This window comes from Saimiri boliviensis, chromosome 11 (genome assembly GCF_048565385.1).
Source record: "Saimiri boliviensis isolate mSaiBol1 chromosome 11, mSaiBol1.pri, whole genome shotgun sequence".
Taxonomy (NCBI): Eukaryota; Metazoa; Chordata; class Mammalia; order Primates; family Cebidae; genus Saimiri; species Saimiri boliviensis.
The window spans coordinates 40,652,742-40,672,596 of NC_133459.1; the positions used below are offsets into that span (position 1 = coordinate 40,652,742).

The 19,855-nt window shown below is 42.3% G+C and overlaps 1 protein-coding gene across 5 annotated transcripts in view; it reads right to left on the reverse strand.

Moving 5' to 3' along the window:
* HIVEP3 (HIVEP zinc finger 3) overlaps nucleotides 1-19,855 on the reverse strand; it is a 518,797-nt gene that overhangs the window by 397,144 nt on the left and 101,798 nt on the right. For 4 of the 5 annotated variants that reach the window (XM_074380630.1, XM_074380632.1, XM_074380631.1 and 1 more), the window contains one exon: nucleotides 7,134-7,245. The gene's annotated coding sequence lies outside the window, so the exon portion shown is untranslated. Of the gene's footprint in view, nucleotides 1-7,133; nucleotides 19,814-19,855 lie in introns of those variants that run through there. The other variant, XM_074380635.1, reaches the window with a different exon arrangement.

The following is a 19,855-nucleotide window of genomic DNA, read 5'->3' on the forward strand; positions in this document are numbered from 1 at the left end:
AATACCATAGGGGCACCTGGTATTTCCCTTTAGAAAGGGGAGGAGGTAGAGAAATATCATAGGATCAGATAAGCATCAACTTACCAACTGATATGGAAATAATCCCTTTAGAAAGGGGAGGAGGTAGAGAAATACCATAGGGGCACCTGGTATTTCCCTTTAGAAAGGGGAAGAGGTAGAGAAATACCATAGGATCAGGTAAGCAGCAACTTACCAACTGATATGGAAATATTTCAATTGTTTGTCAACCAGTGAGCCTTACTGGTGTGGTGTGCACGGACTAAACATGAGCATTAAGAACAAAAGAATACAAATAGGGTGATTCCATTGATATGAAGTTCATAAACATGCATAACTAGACAATATATTATTTAGGAATATAAATGCAAGAGGATAAACAATAAAGAAAAGCATAGGGGAATGAAAGGTACAGAAATGCCCAGAAGACGGCAATCCCTGAGAAGAGAGGGAATGAGATAGGATGGAGGGAGGTACACAGGGGAGGTCAAAGGTTCCAGTAACATTATTTTTCTCAAATTGACTGGCGAGTACATAAGGTTTGATGATAATGTTATCCTTTAGATCTTTCTACACAGTTTATAAGCATTATTTTGTATCTAGGGGCTATTTTATTAAAGTTATTTCAAAAGATGGTCAACACAAATTTAATAAACTCTCATACCAAATTGCTACAGTTCCTGCCATATCTCTTCTAGTTGCTGGGCCAAGATGTTCTCCTCAACCATAATTGGTGTGCTCTTAAACTCACTTAAAATTCTATGAGCTTCTCCCCACATCACTCCAAAACATTCTTGTGAGAATCTTTCCATCAAGGTACAGCAAGGTCCAACCTCCAGGGTACATTCCACTCTGGCTCCTTTATTTAATACAATCATAATCATAGTAGGGTTTTTTCCTCAAATTTTCAAATCTACTCAAATTTTGAAATCTTCAAAATGAGGGCATGGAGCAAATGACTACATTCTGCTTCTCTTGCTAAGATTTCAATGGTGATGCTCTCATTTTAAGTTCTTTACCAGACGCTTCAGCTGTGCGATGCCCAATTCCCCTCATCAAGATTTGCTGACAGTCAGAGGAAGTTTCTAACAGTGTATTAAGTGTATACTGAGGGCCAGGGAACTGGGGGAAGTTTGAGGGGCTGCACACATGTGCAATTTTTTTTAGCAAAACAAGCAGATGCTTGTAGATTCAACACTCTTTCAGTTATTTGTGAACAACCCCTAATAGCCACACTACATGGCAATTTGTCTTTTCTCTGAAGCACATATGTGAACTGCGTATTGCAAAGCCACAGCAAAGAACAAGTCACTTAGCTAGAGAGGGAGTCTTCTCGAAGGACCAGTATCCCCATCCCAAGATGCCAACAGGGAAACAGAAACTCTCTGAAAGTGAAAGAAACTTAATTTCCTTGAGTGTAAGTTGAAAAGGCAAATCATTGGTAGCCTGTGAATAGTCATAGGAACCTCTTCACTCTGGAAACCTGATTCAGGAGGAAGTCAAGAGCCGATGCAAATATTTCTGCATTTGCAAACTTGGGGATTGGCCAAGGGCTTGAGCTGTATCCACTGAGAATGTCAAGGGCCTACTGTATTAAATTTTTGATGGAGGAGGATTTCAAATTTCTCCTTCCATTTAAATTAAATCAGTTCATGTTTATCAGGGCATCTCTGACCTTTTTGTTTTTAAGAGGCAGGGTCTTTGCTCTGTTGTCCAGGCTGGAGTACAGTGATGTAATCATAGCCCATGGCAGCCTCAAACTCCTGGGCTCAAGAGGTCCTCCTGCCTCAGTCTCCAGAGTAGTTAGAATTACAGGTGTAAGCCACAATGCTCAGATTATTTTATTTTTTTTAAAGACAGAATTTTGTTACGTTTCACAGGCTGATCTCTAACTCCTGGGCTCAAGTGATCCTCCTGTCTCAGCCTCCTGAGCAGCTGGCATTATAGGCATGAGCCACTGTGTCCAGCTCCTCTAACCTTAAGACAGTTTCAGCATCTAATGCTAAGCCTGGAAGTCCAGTGAATGATTCAATAGATTAAAACTGGTGAATGAGATTCAGCAGAGCATATTGTGTATTTACAACACTGCTTTTATTTTTCTATATCTTTCTACTATTTGTTTATTAGCTTTTCTTTGGATCTCAGTTATTCATACATAATGCACTTTTTTTTTTTTTTTTTTTTTTTTTGAGACGGAGTTTTCACTCTTGTTACCCAGGCTGGAGTGCAATTGCGCGATCTCGGCTCACCGCAACCTCCGCCTCCTGGGTTCAGGCAATTCTCCTGCCTCAGCCACCTGAGTAGCTGGGATTACAGGCACGCGCCACCATGCCCAGCTAAGTTTTTGTGTTTTTAGTAGAGACGGGGTTTCACCATGTTGACCAGGATGGTCTCAATCTCTTGACCTCGTGATCCACCCGCCTCGGCCTCCCAAAGTGCTGGGATTACAGGCTTGAGCCACCGCGCCCGGCCAACACACTTTTTAAAAGCTGACCCCAAACCCCAATTCAAGGGTCCACCGAGGCTCAGAGATCTCAAGATTTCTGGGACTAGCTTCTCTATGCTTCTCCCTGGCTTTGCTCCTCAAATCTGAAGGGCATTCTCAGATCACCCCTACTTAACATTTAGATATAAAGCTTCCCCTTTTATCCACAAGAATCCCAGCTGCACCTGGCATTTCAGAACACTTAGTAATGAGGAAAGGAGTCCCACCAGTCGTGTACTCACCACTTCCATCCTTGTCCTGCCTCCCAAACACATATTTCCAACTGTGAACCCTCCCAGCAGGGCAGCCCTCTGGATACCACGGTTCAGTCACTTCTCACCACCAAGCCCCACCTCCTCTGTCCTCCAAGCGCCGTGTGATTTCAGGGAATACCCTTTTCTCCATCCTATTACAATTAGACACAGGGAACTTTTGAAGAGTTCTTAGCATTTGTGATTATATTCAATAACCTGTCACTGACAGTTTCTTTTAGTTAAACAATTTTTTTCAAGTAAGTTACCAAAACAATGAATGTATGTGCATCTAGAAACTGAGAAATATTCTTCCATTACTTTTAATTAGGTCTTTACATTTTCCACATATTGATTGTATTGAAATGTTAAAGTACTATTCTAAAAGTGTCCATATTTATTTTCCTCTACTTTTGTTTTTCTTCTTGCCTTTGTTTTGGAGCCAATTTTAACTGAGCACATTGTCAGAGGGTCAGGCCAAGTTTGACACTGCTCGTACATCTCAGCCACCCTTCCAGTTTTCAGCACAATGTCTGAACTGCAAAAACACCATTCCTTGGCATAAGGGTGTGGCCATGACAGATTGAACAACATCCTGGTGGTGGTAACTCTACATTCCCTACACAGATGTAAGAAACAGATGCCACTAGGGTCCACCTCTCCTGCTTCAACTTTTCCATGACGAGCTCTCTTCCAACTCCAGCATTAAAGTCACCGAGCTGGAAAAACTCTAAGTGTGTTGCCTGGTCATGACAAGACAGGTTGAAGATCAACAAGACAGGTTGAGACAGGCTGAGGTTCGGCCTGTTCTAACGTTTGACAGTTAAAAAAAAAATACTCTTTAGTATCAAACATTAGAACATTCGCACTAATAATAACACCAGCATAGTAGTTCCCTGATAAATTTTGACAAAAGGTCATAAAGTTCTCAATTTCAACAATAGGACTTTATAGTTGGAATATAATTTTGACCAGTAAGCCACTGGCTATCCAGAAACCTCTTGGGTTCCATTATCCTGGATAGCAGCAGGTTTTTTTCCTCTAAGAATCATGCAAAGAAAAAAAATCATTCTGGGATACTTCAAAACTCTCATGTCTTTTAAAACTGGATGAACAAAATATAATTTGAACTTCTATGGATACATGTGGGTCATTGTGAGTATCAGTTACTATATTTTAAAACAGAGTCCCGAAGACCCATCAAAATACATAAAATTTCACTGAACTCATTACATTAAATGCCTATATTAGCTTTAGAATTCCATGCCTTCAATTCTTCTGCCTTTTAATTTTTTTTGGTTTTTTGTTTTTTGTGTTACTGTTACTTCTTACTGATACTTGATAAAAGATCTTTAATAATCCTTGCCCAGTACATTATCAGTTGCTTCCAATTTGCTAGGTGCATTTGACAAACTAACAATCAAGCCTCTTGAAACTTGAAGTACAGGCAGAGGCCTGAATGAGAGTCTAAAATTTCCTCCAGTGATCGAAATTCATGAACTGTAGCTCCTGGACTTATGACTTTTCACTTGATTTGCTACCTAGGTACCAATTGGATAAGTGAAATTGTATAAATGTGAGTTCCAGATTCTTGTGGTATTATCCTAACACCCATCAACTATAGAGCATATGTTACTAAACTCAACTCATTTTCTGCCCAAGACAGTTCAGTGGTCTTGGTAAGGTGATGGTGGTTACACCTACTTTACAGATAAGGAAGAAAATGGGTCACGGGCTTTGGCCAAGTCTGACCCAGAATGCCAGTGCTGCCTGTTGCCACAGCCAGTGTTTCCAACCCTGCCTGCCCAGAGCATCTGCAGATTTGTAAATATGCTTTGACTCCCCAGAAAGCAGGATGGAGAACAGCAAGTCAGGGCCTCCTTGATGGGCAGCCTGGAGGGCAGAAAAGAGCCTTAAAGACATCAGGGAACTCACGGAGCAGGGAGTGGGAGACAAGGTAAATGCTATCCAGTTGTCACACAGCTTTCTTAATGTTATCTTTCATCAATTCAGGTCTTAGAACCTGCCAGGACTTCAGACTAAATGCATCTTCTTCTTGCCTGTACCTTTCATACACTAAATGTCTCAACGGCTCACTTGGCAAGGGCCCAAAGGCAGTACACACTTCTCCACTCCAAGGAGGGTGGCTGCCACTAAAACACAATGGGCGGAGACAGCTCAACAATAGTGCCAGTTGAGCACATCTTGATCCACTGCCACAGAGTTCACAGTAGTAGTTGGCCCTCAAAGCAAACCCACTGGAGTGTTGAGGGCAAAAAAACAATCTTAGCCTTCAGGGGCCAGACTTTGCTGCCAAATTAACAGATCTGCCCAACAGCCTCAGGCTGAGACACTCAGGGGTGTGACAGGAGGGCCCCTGTTTACAATTCTGTATCCTGTGGGTACCTTAACTAGACATAGTGGGGAGGAAGCAAAAAGAGCTAAGTGTCACACACACCCTTCCCTCCTGCCTGCAGGTATCTTAGTTGGACAGCTGTTCTCCTTCTTTGCAAAAAAAAACTTCCACAATCTTTAAATGCAATGAGGTAAAGGGCCTCCAGCCTCTGCAAGCTGTGACAGCTTTAAAAAGCACATGTCAAACAGCTCAGACAGCATCTGAGGTCTACTTTTCAGCCTCACAGTATCCGCAGAGCACAAGTGACAGCGTAGTGAACAGGAACTCCTCCCCACACTGGCTGCTCAGCAGGAGCAGGAGGAACAGGTGGGACCTGGCCTACCACCCTGGCTTCAGGTTTCATTTTCTGCCTGGAATTGGGAAACTGGGGGCCCTGCAGGGGTCCTTCTCCTGGGTCCAACTTTCTCCAGGGCACAAGGGGGGTGAAATTACCAAATGAAAATTCAGATAAGCAATGACTGGCTGAAAGAGATATGGAGGGTCTTCAGATCAAGACTGACCCAAAGCTAATACCACACGATCCTCAGAGGGACACACGATCACTGACCTGTGGTCTTCACATTTAAGTTGCTCAAATTATTCCTCCTCGCCCCAACTCCCTCCCTGTCCCCAGCACACACATAATTATATAAAGACATCTTAAACAACTGTAGCACTCAACTTCTTCAGTCTGGGGGAGGGCCAGGAGATGGTGGGGAGCTGTTTGGGCACACATCTGATCATTACATAATCACACAAACATGGGCTAGAGAACACTGCCATGCAGATCAGTTCAGCAAACACCTCATTCTCCCTCTTTCCTCCTCCCTCCCCCCACAACCCACAAAATGCAAACCAGAGTTAACAAAACAGAAGCACTCCAGGTAGCTAGCCGGCACCTGGCTGCTGTGGTTACAATGCCAAAGGCTACCAGAAACGTCAGGGAACACCGGAAGGAGGGCCAGGGTGCTGCTCACCCAGCAACCAGACCTGCAGACCCTCTCCCTGCAACCACTGCCCCCAAAGTTCAAGGAAGGGCCTAGCCACAGAGATATTCCTGACCCACAACAGAAACCATACCAGCCACGTTAAAGGAACCGAAGGCTGGGCCTCCAAGTTCCTCTGCACCATCACTCTCTGTCCAATTTATGCGGGTTCAGGGGGACTGCCACACTCAGGAGTCCTCAGCAGCCTGGACAATATCATCAGGGACTATTAGGGACCATCAATGTTTCCACTTAAAAGATGGTAAAATGTGGGGCACAACTTGGAGAAGGCACTCTCTCTGCTAGCAGGGATCCCCAGTAGAACAGGAGTTTGGTTTGGGTTTGGTTGGGTCGGGTTGGGGGTTGGGGGATGAGTTTGCTTTAGGAATATTTTCAGGGGGCTAGGATTAAGCGGGGAAGAGAAAGCTGTCCCTTCTGTCTCAGCAGCCAGCATCATACGAATCTCATTCTCAACCAAGCAGGCTACTGGAGTCCGCCTGAACAATCCCGGAGCAACAGTCAAGGCAGCAGAAGAAAACGCAGGTGCCACGGTAGGCGATGCCTGTGCCCTCCAGCCGAGGCTCCCAGGGAGCCGGCCACCAGTGCGTGGGTGCAGAGCCCAGCCGAGCCAAATGCGAGCGGCGCTGGAGCGCACGGCGCGCACAGGGTTACAGCCCCGCCGCCGCTGCCGCTGCTGCCGCCGCTGCCACCGCCACCGCCTGTGATTGACGCGCGGGGGTCACTTGAGGCTCTCGCCGCTCCCCAGCACCAGGCCGAGCAGCGCGCTCAGCCCACCGGGGGCACCGGCCGCCGCGTGCAGCCCACTGGCCGGCCCCTGCGCCTCGGCAGCCGGACCCCTTGCCTAAGAAAGGCAGCCACAAAATGGAATCGCAGCTCGCTATTCTGCTTCTAGTTGCAGCCGCAGGCAAAAACACAATCACAAGGTAAAATACAGCGCAAGGAATCCATCCGTCGAATAAAAACCCAGAGTACCCTACCTTCAGCCTTGGGATGGCAAACTGGTCCTGTGTTCTCTGACCCACGGATCCAGCCCCTTCTTCATGAATTATTCCGGCCAGGCAGGATTTTGTGCATTTTTTTCATGAACACCTGTTTCAAGTAAGGGGTAAAGACCTTATTGAAAGAATTGTCCTTAAAAAATAACCTGTGCATACGTATGTCCATCCAGGCATGCATGCGTGTTTGTATACACACATATGCACACGGAATAGCCATGTACATTGAAGCACCAAACTAGGCAGTTGGATAATGGGAGAGTCGGCTGGTTGTGAGCATGCTCGCGCCGGGAACAGATCCACCCTCTGTTATTCCTCTGAATAAATATAAATCACGATCAGAAACCCAAACAGAAGCATCCCTCTTGAATTCCTGCTGCTGAAAAACACCGAATAAATTCAGCCCGCAGACACAGAATCTAATCAGCAGCTGTTTTCTGAATCCAGAGCCAACCCATGCCTCGCTTGTCTTTCCCACTAGGAGTCCAGACCTTTTTTTGAAAGGGGTTTTAACCTTTTAAAGACACAGTACACCAATTATCACTTCGGAATAGCTGTCACTCCCAGCTTAGGAAGCCAGTCCCATGCCTAAAGCCACGGCAGGCTTGCATGCAGTGATAAGGATTTCACATATTTGTTCTTTTAAAAACAAAAATGTGTAATATATATTCATATATTACACATACATATGTGGAGAGAGGGGAAAAAATGCTAATACAAGCCATAAATATTTATTGCAGTGATGAGCTTCTCAGTGACTAATCGGCACGTTATGTAAACACTATGATCCTTTACTCCTGAACACTGGTGTTCACGGGTCAGACGAGGCATGGCACTCTTGTCAGCAAGCATGTCACACCTCACCAGCCTCTGGCAGCGGATCAGGGGCCAGGGAGCCTCCAGGTGGCTGAAGTGGGGCCTCTGTACCTGAGAGCTCACCACGGGCACCCCTTGCCCTGCCCTGCCTTCCTCTGCAGTCTCGGGGCCCAGTTCCACAAACCAAAGCATCACTCTTGCACTATTTCTAAATTCAAACGTAATCCAGAGCCACGTATTTCCTTCCAACCAGAATCGGGAATCAAAACTACCACCCGAAACTTAAGAGTCTTTAAGATTCAGACTGAGGCCCTTCTTCAAGATTTTGTTACTGAGTTCTGTTGTTGTTTTGTTTTTCACTTTTCTTTTAAGGGCCAAGTTGAACATGGAGGTAGAAAAACGGGGTAGGGGGAGAGACAACCCTGGCCTAAATTTTTCTGAAAAAAAAATTATCCTTCGAATACTTCAGCCACCTAGATGGTGTTTACTGCAGTTTTGTTCTGGCTTTTAAAGAGGCAGCACTGAGAATAAACACGAGTCCTAACCTTGCTCACATGTGATAAGAAGGCAAATGCCTTCACCCTCTCCGCCCACCTGGCCCCCAGAGCTCCAGCATGGCGATGTCTGCACCTCCGCTGGTTCCCGCCTAGGCGCAGCGGCAGTGGCTCCCTTCAGGTGCCACAGGGGTGCGCCTACAGCCGCTCCAGCATCGCAGCCCGTTCCTTCCCTTGCCTAGTCCTATCGGGCAAACTTTGAAAGCAAGTGCACTGTCACCCTCCCACCTCATCGTAGGCGCTCCTGTGTGAACACCTCCCAGCCACACACACACACTCTTCCTTCTCCCCTTCTAGGGCCCTTTAGCAGAAAATTATCATATTTCATGTGTCATCGCCCAAGCAAGCTGGGCCCATCACTGATTGGCTGGGCCCTGACAGCCGGAAATGTCACCAGCCACACAGCGTGGAGCTGGCTCTCCCGCGGCCACCATAGACCTGAGCCCAGGAGGCTCTGTGACAAGGCAGAGACCTACCACGGAGAGCCTGTCAGTCTCTCCCTGGTCCAGCCCCCAACCCCTGCTTCTCCCTCTACCCAGCAGGGGGAGATAGGGGCTGCGAGGGGACGTTGAAGGAATCTCAGTGACATTCCTATTTTTTCCAGCGCATTTGAAAAGAAACTAAAGATGTCTCCAATCAGGTTTACAGATTTGGAGAATGTGTTTTTGACAAAAAATTCTCTTTGCATTAAAAAAATCCGAAAGACTGGGTGAAAACAAGATTTTTTTTTTAACCCCAGGATAGTTTACCAGATGCTGCTGTTTATTTCCCATCTAACATCCCAGGCACCAGGGTATAATCATGTCACAAGGCTGTCAGATAATTCGGAAGGTGATTCAAGTCCATCCTCTTACTGTTAAAGAGAACAGCTCTAGAAAATGAGGCTTCGTAACTTGGCTTTGCACTGTATTATGATGCCACGCAACTTTTGAAGGGTTAAATGATCTTTGTAGTGACCAATATGAATCACTTTGGCTGTAATTTAATCTTAGTCCCTCCTGCTGTGTCTTCAGCAGGCTTAATGTGACTCACCATTTAAGTCTCACCTCATTCTGTTCTCATGAGTAAACTAAACTCTATTTCTCTGGTCTTTTCTATAAAAGTTGTTTCTTAACCCCTTAATTATGCTGCTTTAAAGAAAAGCCTCCCAGAGTTAGATGAGGCTGGAAGGTCACTTGGTCCAGCTATCCATATGATGAGTTAGTCCCCTCCACTATTTCCACGCTGGGGCTTTTCGTTTGGGGAATGGTAGGTTGGGCTTGTATATTTACTCCCTTTCATTCCTCACCTCCAAAAACCATTTGCATGACCAAAACATCACTGACAATGCTGAGAATCAGGGAAAGATGCCATCAATAAAGCAGAGATCTTGAAAAATATGGGGAAGATAGAAAGTAGATGGGACATGGGAGGAAAAACTAACTAGTACGGATAAGTTCATGATTCTACAAAGACCCTGATATGGTTTGGCTGTGTCCCTACCCAAATCTCATCTTGAATTATAGTTCCCATAATCACCACATGCTGTGGGAAAGATATGATAATTGAATCATGGGGGAAGGTTTTTCCCATGCTGTTCTCATGATGTGAGTAAGTCTCATGATATCTGATGGCTGTATAAAGGGCAGCTCCCCTGTACATACTCTCTTGCCTGCCACCATGTAAGACAGGCCTCTGCTCCTCCTTCACCTTCTGCCATGATTGTGAGACCTCTCCAGCCATGTGGAACTGTGAGTCCATTAAAGCTTTTTTCCTTTATGAATTGCCTGGTTTGGGGTATATCTTTATTATCAGTGTGAGAACAGACTAATACAGACCACTAAGACGTAAGTGTACAAGTTTCCAGAAAACAGTCCTGGAAAATCCCAAACTCAGAGAATCAGGATTGGAGTAGAGTCATGGGCAGAAGTTTAAAGGCAAATTAAGGGATATCAGGAACATGGTCATCTTCTCCACACAGAATGGCTGGACACAGAAATAGTTCCACAGCTTCTCTGGAAAGTGAGATTTGTTCCAAATATAATAGAAGCCAAAGGTTGAATAGGGGCAGGGGATCAGCTCCTTTTGGAATGCTACTGCCACTCCCAAAAAAAGTGCACATGTGTGCGCACACACACACACACACACACACAGAGATTTAAATAATCAGATAAAACATAAGATATAACAGAGAGACCCAGAATATCCAAGACTTTAGAACATATATCAGATGCCACGCTAGGCAGCAGGATTGCTGAAAGAATACAGTCTTCCTGATGTAGTCTGATACTCCAAGAACAAAGACAAACAATCACAAGCTTCCTCAAAGGGGAGAAAAATCAGGTTGCTTAAAAGGAAAGAAAATAAGACTGATACCATACTTCTCATCTGTAACACTATGCTAAAAGACACTGGTACAATTTTTGTAGAATTCTAAGGGAACATTTTGCAACTTAAGAATTCTACCAGCTATCAAACTATGATTTCCCTTATGCTATGACAAAAGAAAGGTATGTTCAAAGACAGAGAAATTATATCACCCCAACATCCCTTATTAAAAAAATTTAAGGTTACTTGAAGATCTCTTCTAGCTGAGGAAAAATAAGGCAGAATAATGAATTCAAGAAAGGAGAAGATATGTTATGTAAAAGATGTAATAAATAAAGCCAATAAAATACATGGTTAAAAGACTGGGTAAAGAAAATGTAGCACATATACACCATGGAATACTATGCAGCCATAAAAAAGGATGATTCATGTTCTTTGCAGGGACATGGATGAAACTGGAAACCATAATTCTCAGCAAACCGACACAAGAACAGAAAACCATACACCACATGTTCTCACTCATAAGTGGGTGTTGAACAATGAGAACAAATGGACACAGGGAGGGGAATATCACACGCAAGGGCCTGAGGGGTGGGGGGCTGGGGAGGAATAGCAGGGGTCAGGGGATTGGGAAAGGATAGCATTAGGAGAAATACCTAATGTAGATGACGCGGTGACAGATGTAGCAAACCACCACTATGGCACATGTATACCTATGTAACAAACCAGCACAATCTGCACATGTACCCCAGGACTTAAAATATAATTTTTAAAATGTGGTTAAATATAAAAATAATTGAAAATATAGTTGTAAAATTTAATTGTTAGAAGTCTTGAAAGATAAGAGTACATGTACACTTATTCCAGATTTGAATTCGTATCTATATCTATCTCTTACATATATGTGGTCTGGAATTAAACTTCCATATAATTTTAACAACAACAACAAAAAAGAAAATCTCAATGGAAACAGGTAAAATCATTTTAAAAAAAAGAAAGAAAGAAAGAAAGAGAGTGAGAGGATTGTTATGGATGGCAGGCTAATAATTCCATCTATTTCCTCTTCTTCCCAAGACCACATTAAAATGATGATAAGGATTTTTTAAGTTGCAATAGACAATGACAAAACAAAAACAGTAAAAGAGTCATTGACCAAAAAAATTGACAAAGAATAATAAAGGACAATTCATCAGTTAGAAATATAGACTTTAATGCGACTGTAAACAAATGGCACAGTACGAATGCAGAAACCTCTGATGGAAGTCAACAAACAAATTTAGCTATAATGGTTACTACATGGTAGTTAATTAACAAAAGCTGAATTTTAAATCAGTGGAGGAAAGAATGTGTTATTCAATAGTGTCAAACTGTGGCTATGTATTTCAAAAAAAGGTAAGTTTTACCTCTAACTTAATGTCTTATTAAAAAATATATCCTATTTTCACATAGGAAATTCTGCCATTTGTAAAAGCATGGATAAATCTAGAGGATATTATGTTAAGTGAAAGAAGCCAGGCACAGATAAACAAATACTGTGTGAGCTTACTTACAGGTGGAATCTTAAAAAGTCAAACTCACAGGAGTAGAGAGTAGAATGGTGGTACCAGAGGCTGGAGGAGGTGGGTGGGAGGAAGGAAAAGAAGAGACACTGGCCAATGGGAACAATGTTTCAGTTATTTAGGAAGAATAAGTTCTGGTGCCCTACTGTACAGCATGGTGACTGTATATTTCCAAACAGTTAAAAGAGAGGATTTTAAATGTTCTGACCACAAAAAAAGAACAAATATCTGAGGTGATTAATATGCTAACTGGCTAGATTTGATCATTCCATAATGTATACTATGCATGTATTGATACATCACATTTTACCCCATAAATATATATAAGTGTTATCGGTCAATTAAAAATAAAATAAGGCTTTAAAAAAACCAAATATTCAATTTCACATATATAAAAATTCCACAAGGAAAAGACTGATGTTATGATTGACCAATACTGTAAATCGGGCATCCCTAAACTACGGCCCGCGGGCCACATGCGGCCCCCTGAGGCCATTTATCCGGCCCCCCGCCGCACTTCAGGAAGGGGCACCTCTTTCATTGGTGGTCAGTGAGAGGAGCACAGTATGTGGCGGCCCTCCAACGGTCTGAGGGACAGTGAACTGGCCCCCTGTGTAAAAAGTTTGGGGACACCTGCTGTAAATCATAGAATTCTATGAAGTTTTTTTTCCTAATAGTGGAAAGAAAAGCATGTGGTCATCCAGTCTATGCTTAGATACCACTGTGATGGGCAAATTACTGGCCTCCAAAGATACCTACCTCCCAAACCCTGGAAAAAGTGAATTTCACCTTATATGGCAAAAGATGTGATTATGTTAATGAGCTTGAGATGAGGAGAGACCCTGGATTATCCAGGAGGGCCCTAATTGAAATCACAAGTACCCTTATAGGACTAGAGGTGGGCTAGAGGGCAACGTGACCACAGAGGCTGAGATTCGAGTGATGCAGCCACAAGCCAAGGAATGCCAGAGGCCACCAGAAACCAAAAGAGGTAGGAATGGATTCTCCCCTGAGCTTCCGGAGGGAGTGTAGCTCTACCAACACCTTGATTTTGGATTTCTGGCCTCTAAAACTGTAAGCAGAGAAATGGGTTGTTTTAAATAACCAAGTTTGTGGTCATTTGTTATGGCCACCATAGAAAACTACAACCACCATGATGAGAAACATAGTACTTCCTAGGGACTATCATTATTATTATTATTATTATTATTATTATTATGGCCAACAAAAATACTTGCTAAGTTATTTATACATCTTACCTCATAAGTCACATGCAAGGAGGTGGTAGAGAGTTGGAGTTGTTATGGCCCTACTACTCAGTAGCAAAATGTCCTTGGGCAGGTTATATAACCTCCTATTGCTGACTTTCTCGCATCTTTTAAGTAGCGGTAAGAAAGGCACCTACCCACTGAGATTGCTGAAAATAAAATGAGACCATCTATGTAGAGTGCTTAGAATAGTGCCTGAGAATAAGGGTTCCATAAATGATAAGTGATCATGAGAAAGTCCTTATGCAGCTGCAGTCTGTGTTCTCCAGAGCTTTTTCTCACTGATTCTTGTTCTTCCCTTTGGTTCCATACAAAACAAGGGTATCTCCAAACCACCTGAATGTTCCTTAAATATCTGAAGCCATTGATCAGGTCATTAAGAGTCTGAGCTTCTCTAGGCTAAAAGTAAACCATGCCTCCAATCATCACTGTTCTTAGAAATTCACCTGGAGTCCCTTCCCTAACCTGGACACCTCCCCTGAACACATTCTCTTAATGTGCACATTAAGTGCACCTTAAGATGTGACTCCAGACTCACATCTTAATTTTTGCAGCCTGGGAGCTAAGAATGGGTTTTACATTTTAAACAAACAAACAAACAAACAAAACAGAAAGGAATTTGTGATAAGAGACTAAGCATAGCTTGCAAAGCCTAAAATATAACTGACCCTGAACAACTCAGGGATTGGGACACTGATCTCTCATGCAGTCAAAATTTCATGTATAACTTTTGGCTCCCCCAAAACTTAACTGCTAATAGCCTACTGCTAAATGGAAGTCTTTGTGATACCATAAACAGTCAACATGTATTTTATACATTATATGTATTATATATTATATACTTACAATTAAGTAAGCTAGAGAAAATATTTTAAAAATTGTAAGAGAAAACATATTTACTGTTTATTAAGTGGAAGCGAATCATCATAAAGGTCTTCGTCCTTGTGGTCTTCACATTGAGTAGGCTAAGGAGGAGGAAGAAGAGGAAGCGCTGGTCTCGCTATCTCGGGGTGGCAGAGGTATGAGAAAATCTGCATATAGTGGACCCATAAAGTTCAAGCTCATGTTGTTCAAGGGCCAACTGTATTCACTATTTGGTCCTTTTCAGCAAAAGCTTGCCAACTCCTATTTTGGAAAATACTTACTCTTCTTCTATCAATGCAATAGAATATTGCCCAAAACTTTTTGGCAACAAATTGCATGACTGTACATAGTCTTAACTGTAAGGCTGCAAGTGTTTCTGTCAGTACCTATTCCCCTCTCCCTTTCTTAGTAATAAAATTCTTAGCTAGGAACATGGCTACCCAGCTAAAGACTACATTTCCCAGCCTCCCTTATAGGAAGGTGTGACCAGGAGGACAGGTTCTAGCCAGTGGGATGTAAGCAGATGTAAAATGTATAATTTCCCAGCCATGCTCTTAAAGGGAAGGATCATGCCTTCTCTTCCTTCTTTTTCCTTTTGCCATTGGCTGAAATATGGACCTCATAGCCATGTGAATGAGGGGTGCAGAGCAACAAGGTGGAAGGATCCTATCTATGGTGCCGCCATTTCACCGTATACTGTTTACTCTCAATCTGTGAGGGGAAATAAATGTTTAGCTCATTTAAGCCATTGTTCTTCTAGGTCTTTGTGACAGCTACTGAATCTGTACTGTAAGCCATACTATCATTTTCAACACCCTAGTACTTTTTATATTTGCAGCTACCAACCCACACACCTCCCCTGACCTGCACTCACGCAGTTAATTTCCTGGACCCCACTACAAGACCTTACATTTAGCCCTATTATGTTTCATATTGTTAGAATCAGCCCCTCATTTTACCCTGACATCTGGGACCTAATTCTGTCACCCAAACTAGCTTCTATTCGCTGTAATTTTGCATCATTCTTCAAAAGGCACTTGATGTGTAGCACTCAAGCTAAACACAGTGCTCATCAAAACACCTGATCAATATTAATTATAATGGAGTGGGGAGGCTATGATGTCAGTTTGCAGGGGAAGGAAACAGCAGATAAAATAAGATCCAAATGAAGTCGAATTAGGAAAGGAAGGAGATGAGCATTTACGGAGAGCTTACTATGTTCCAGTCATTGTGCTGGGAACTTTCCCCATTGTGATCTCATTTATTAAATATTTCATTCATCCATTCATTCGTTTTAAAAGTAGTAATTTTAATTTTGGGAAACAGTGAGTACAAATACTTCCTTTGGGGCAGGAAACCATTACTCATAAACACTGATAAAAACATAGTCTAGGCAATCGCTCTTTGCTTAAGTTCATATACACCTACCCTGTCTGGACATCTGAAAAATGCATTGTCCTAAGAGGATCCTAAGGAGACATGACAACTAAATGTTATGTGCTATTCTGGATGGGATCCTGGAACAGAAAAAAGCACATCAAGTAAAAAGCATAGGTCTAAATAAACTACAGATCTTTACTTAATAATAATGTACCAAAATCAGTTCATTAATTATTTTAAAAATACCATATTAATCACCTGAGGTCAGGAGTTTGAGAACAGCCTGATCAACATGGTGAAACCCCATCTCTACTAAAAGTACAAAAATTACCTGGGTGTGGTGGTACACACCTGTAATACCAGCTACTTGGGACACAGAAACAGGGAGAATTACTTGAACCCAGGAGGCAGAGGCTGCAATGAGCCGAGATCCCACCACTGCACTCTAACCTGGGTGACAGAGCAAGACTCTGTTTCAATAAAAAGTATACACACACACACACACACACACACACACACACACATAATATATACATACATACATACCATATTAATATTAGATGTGAATAACAGTGGGAACTGAATGTGGGCTATATGGGACTTCTATGATCTTTATATTTTTCTGTAAATCTAAAACTGTTCTAAAATCAAATGCTTATTTAAAACATACAAGATGTTGCCCTTGAAAAAAAAAAAAGAAAGAAATGTGTCATTGACATTCTTTGCAAGGCTTACAGTCAAAAGTGAAAATATTGCAAAAGCATAACTTAAGAATTAAAATAATCACTTGTAGGACATTGGACAGTGTTTTCAGAAACCTCGAAGCTGGGCTGTTATGAGACAGAAGTTAGAAGGATGTGTTTGCCCACTGCAGAGCTATATGGTAGGACTGAGAGGGCAGGCTCTGAGTAGTGTCAGATCATCTGGGTTCAAACCCTGTAGGATCTGAGTCCACTTTTCTGCCTTTGCTTTCTTATACGTAAAAGGAAGATGTATCATCCTTATCATCTAAGGCAGCCACACACCCCAGATGATGAATATTTCTGTTTCTGTTTCCTGTCCAAGGGCAAACCGGTAAATATCAGATTGGACCCTAGGTCTGTCCAATCCCTAACTTCAGGTTCTTTCATCTTCCAAAAATTGAGATGGAAAACATCATGATTAAGGTAGAAAATAGGTTACCAAATCATGGCAAAAATCATGGCCTGCCCCGCAGAGGTAAAGGCAGATGACTCTTAATGTGATGCTCAAGATGAGGGCCAAATGAGGGGAATGATGCTTTTCTTCTAACTTCTTAGAGAAGCTTTCATTGGTTAGGGTGGAGTAACACCCTAGGATGGTGTTTCAAAAAACAAAAAGCAGTTCAAGATCTATACCCTTCTTACAAGCACTCAGCCTGTTTGGGGGTCTTAGTGGTTTCTCATGCAGAAAAACTGGTTAAGGCCAATGTGCCCTTTTTGTTTCTTGTTATCTAAAAGGAAATCATTTAGGATCTAAAGTCACTCACATGAACCCAGACACACAGACAGACAGACACACACACACACACACACACACACACACACACACACACACCCCAAATAAAACATGGCACATTTGTTATTGACCTTTCTTCTACCACCTCTACACCTAAGACAAGAAGAGGCCCGTCAGGGACCTGAGCTCTGTGTGGCAGGTGGAGAATGTCACCAAGCATACTGACTCTCCAGCAGGAGTGTTTATAGGATTGTAAAACCCCCAACTCTGTTTAGAATTAGTGCCTTAAGTGGAATAGTCATAAATTTGTGACCAAAAAAGGAGTATTAAGAGAAATTTTAAAAATACGTTAGCAAAGTTTCTTGCAGCCTGTGGGTCCTATTTGAGATTGTGTATCGAAAACCCTATGGAGTTTTAGGAAAAATATAGATGCTTCCAAGTTGCTACAGGAGGGTCTTGGCATATGTGTTATCTTTAAGGCTCCATGGCTAATTCTGACAACCCTAGTGATAAGCCACTGTGAGTTTCAGCTTTAAAAATCCATGGTCCTATAAAACATTATCAGGTCCTGATCCCAACCAAATGTGATATAGAGATATTCTAGCACATGAAGGAGTCTAAAAGTCATGTCCATGGATGCAGTCTATTAAAAGCATAACACAAACAAAACTGGCTAAACTCGGAACAAGAAAAGGAGTAGAAGGACCACACAGACAGGAGCTTTCTAGCACACTAGAAAGTTGGAGGTAGAGATTCTGTTCAGCTACTAGCTCCTGGAGTCTGGCTCAGCTTTCTATCTCAGATGAGGATGTGGCTTTGTCGTGTTGTTTGGGTTCAAGTACCAGGAGTCTGATGTTGCTAAGAATTTACTTCTGGAAGTATTAAGCAAAGTGATTGGAGAATATCCCTCAGTCTTGTAAGCTTCTAGTACAAAAGGAGTGTGGTATAGCACAAATGAGTTTCTCTAATCTGGTGAGATCCTCCTTTGAGTACCCATTTCACATCTCCCAAATGGGTACCCTGGGGAGCCACCAATCCTGTGCTGAGACAGGCCACCTGGCTTCTGGTCAGTTTGTGTATTCTGGCTAAACAAACTCTATGTGTGTGTTTTGGGAGTGGGGTGGAGTTATCTTGTGGCAATCCATAGTCTACCCAAAAATGCTGCCAGACAAACAGAAAAGTCATTAAAAAGCAAGTCTAAGGCCACAACGCCAAAGAGGAATCTAAGGAACCACAGGAACAGGATTCGAAATTTTTGTCAGACTGGAAAAGAGCTATGACTAGAGAAGACAGTGAATAAACACTCCAAATCACACGTAATTTATTACATTCACCTGGGGAGAAAACACATGTGCATTCAGGGCCAAGCAAATAACATAAGTGTGCAAAGTAGTTTGGCATAAGCAAAAAAGAACTGGAGTTTTCATGCCTCTCTACATAGCTACTTTTTAAAAATGAAAAAGCTGAAAGTTGTATAGCTAAAAACAACTGGAATCAGAAGACGGACCACCAGTTTGCACACCTCCTTCCCAATGATCACAGTCCATAAAAGCAAGGAGAAAAAAAATCATACCTCTCTCAGAAGGATAAAAGAATTATCTTTAAAAATGGCTTGTATAAGCATGTATTGCTTTTTAAAACAATCTTTAAGAAAGAGTTAAAGAATATCCCTAAAAATAGGATTCTTCAAATGAGTTGAGTCAGATGACCCTATTACAGTAATTCTCAAATTATTGTCCAAAGATTATGGTGGGTTACAGAAGTGTCCGGGGTGGGGGGCACAAAATGTTCTTTTGCAAGTCTCACTCACAGCCTAAAGTGTCCTTTACAGCACAGAGGATTCTTTATTTCTTTCCTTCGGGGCTATTTCATCAAATGCTCTCCCTACTTTTTTCTTTTTCTTTCGGAATAGTTTTAAACTTAAAGAGGACTTGTAAAGATTGTACAAGTTCCCATATACCCTTTACCCAGCTTTCACTAACAGAAACATCTTACATAACCATAGTACAATTATCAAAACTAGGAAATTGAGATTGGTACAATAATATTAATTAACCTACAGATTTTTCTCTAATGTTACCAGTTTTTCCACTGATGCCCTTTTTCATTCCAGGATTCAGTTCAGAATCTCACATTGCATTTAGTTGTCATTTCTCCTTGGTCTCCTCTGATCTGTGACTATTCCTCAGTTTTTCCTTGACTTTCTTACCCTTGACACTTTTGAAGAGTACTTGACAGATATTTTGTAGACAATCCCTCAATTTGGGTTTGTCTGATTTTTTTTTTAATGATAAACTGGGATTATGGAGTTTTGTTAAGAATGACACAGAAATAGGCCGGGCACGGTAGCTCAAGCCTGTAATCCCAACACTTTGGGAGGCCGAGGCGGGTGGATCACGAGGTCAAGAGATCGAGACCATCCTGGTCAACATGGTGAAACCCCGTCTCTACTAAAAATACAAAAAATTAGCTGGGCATGG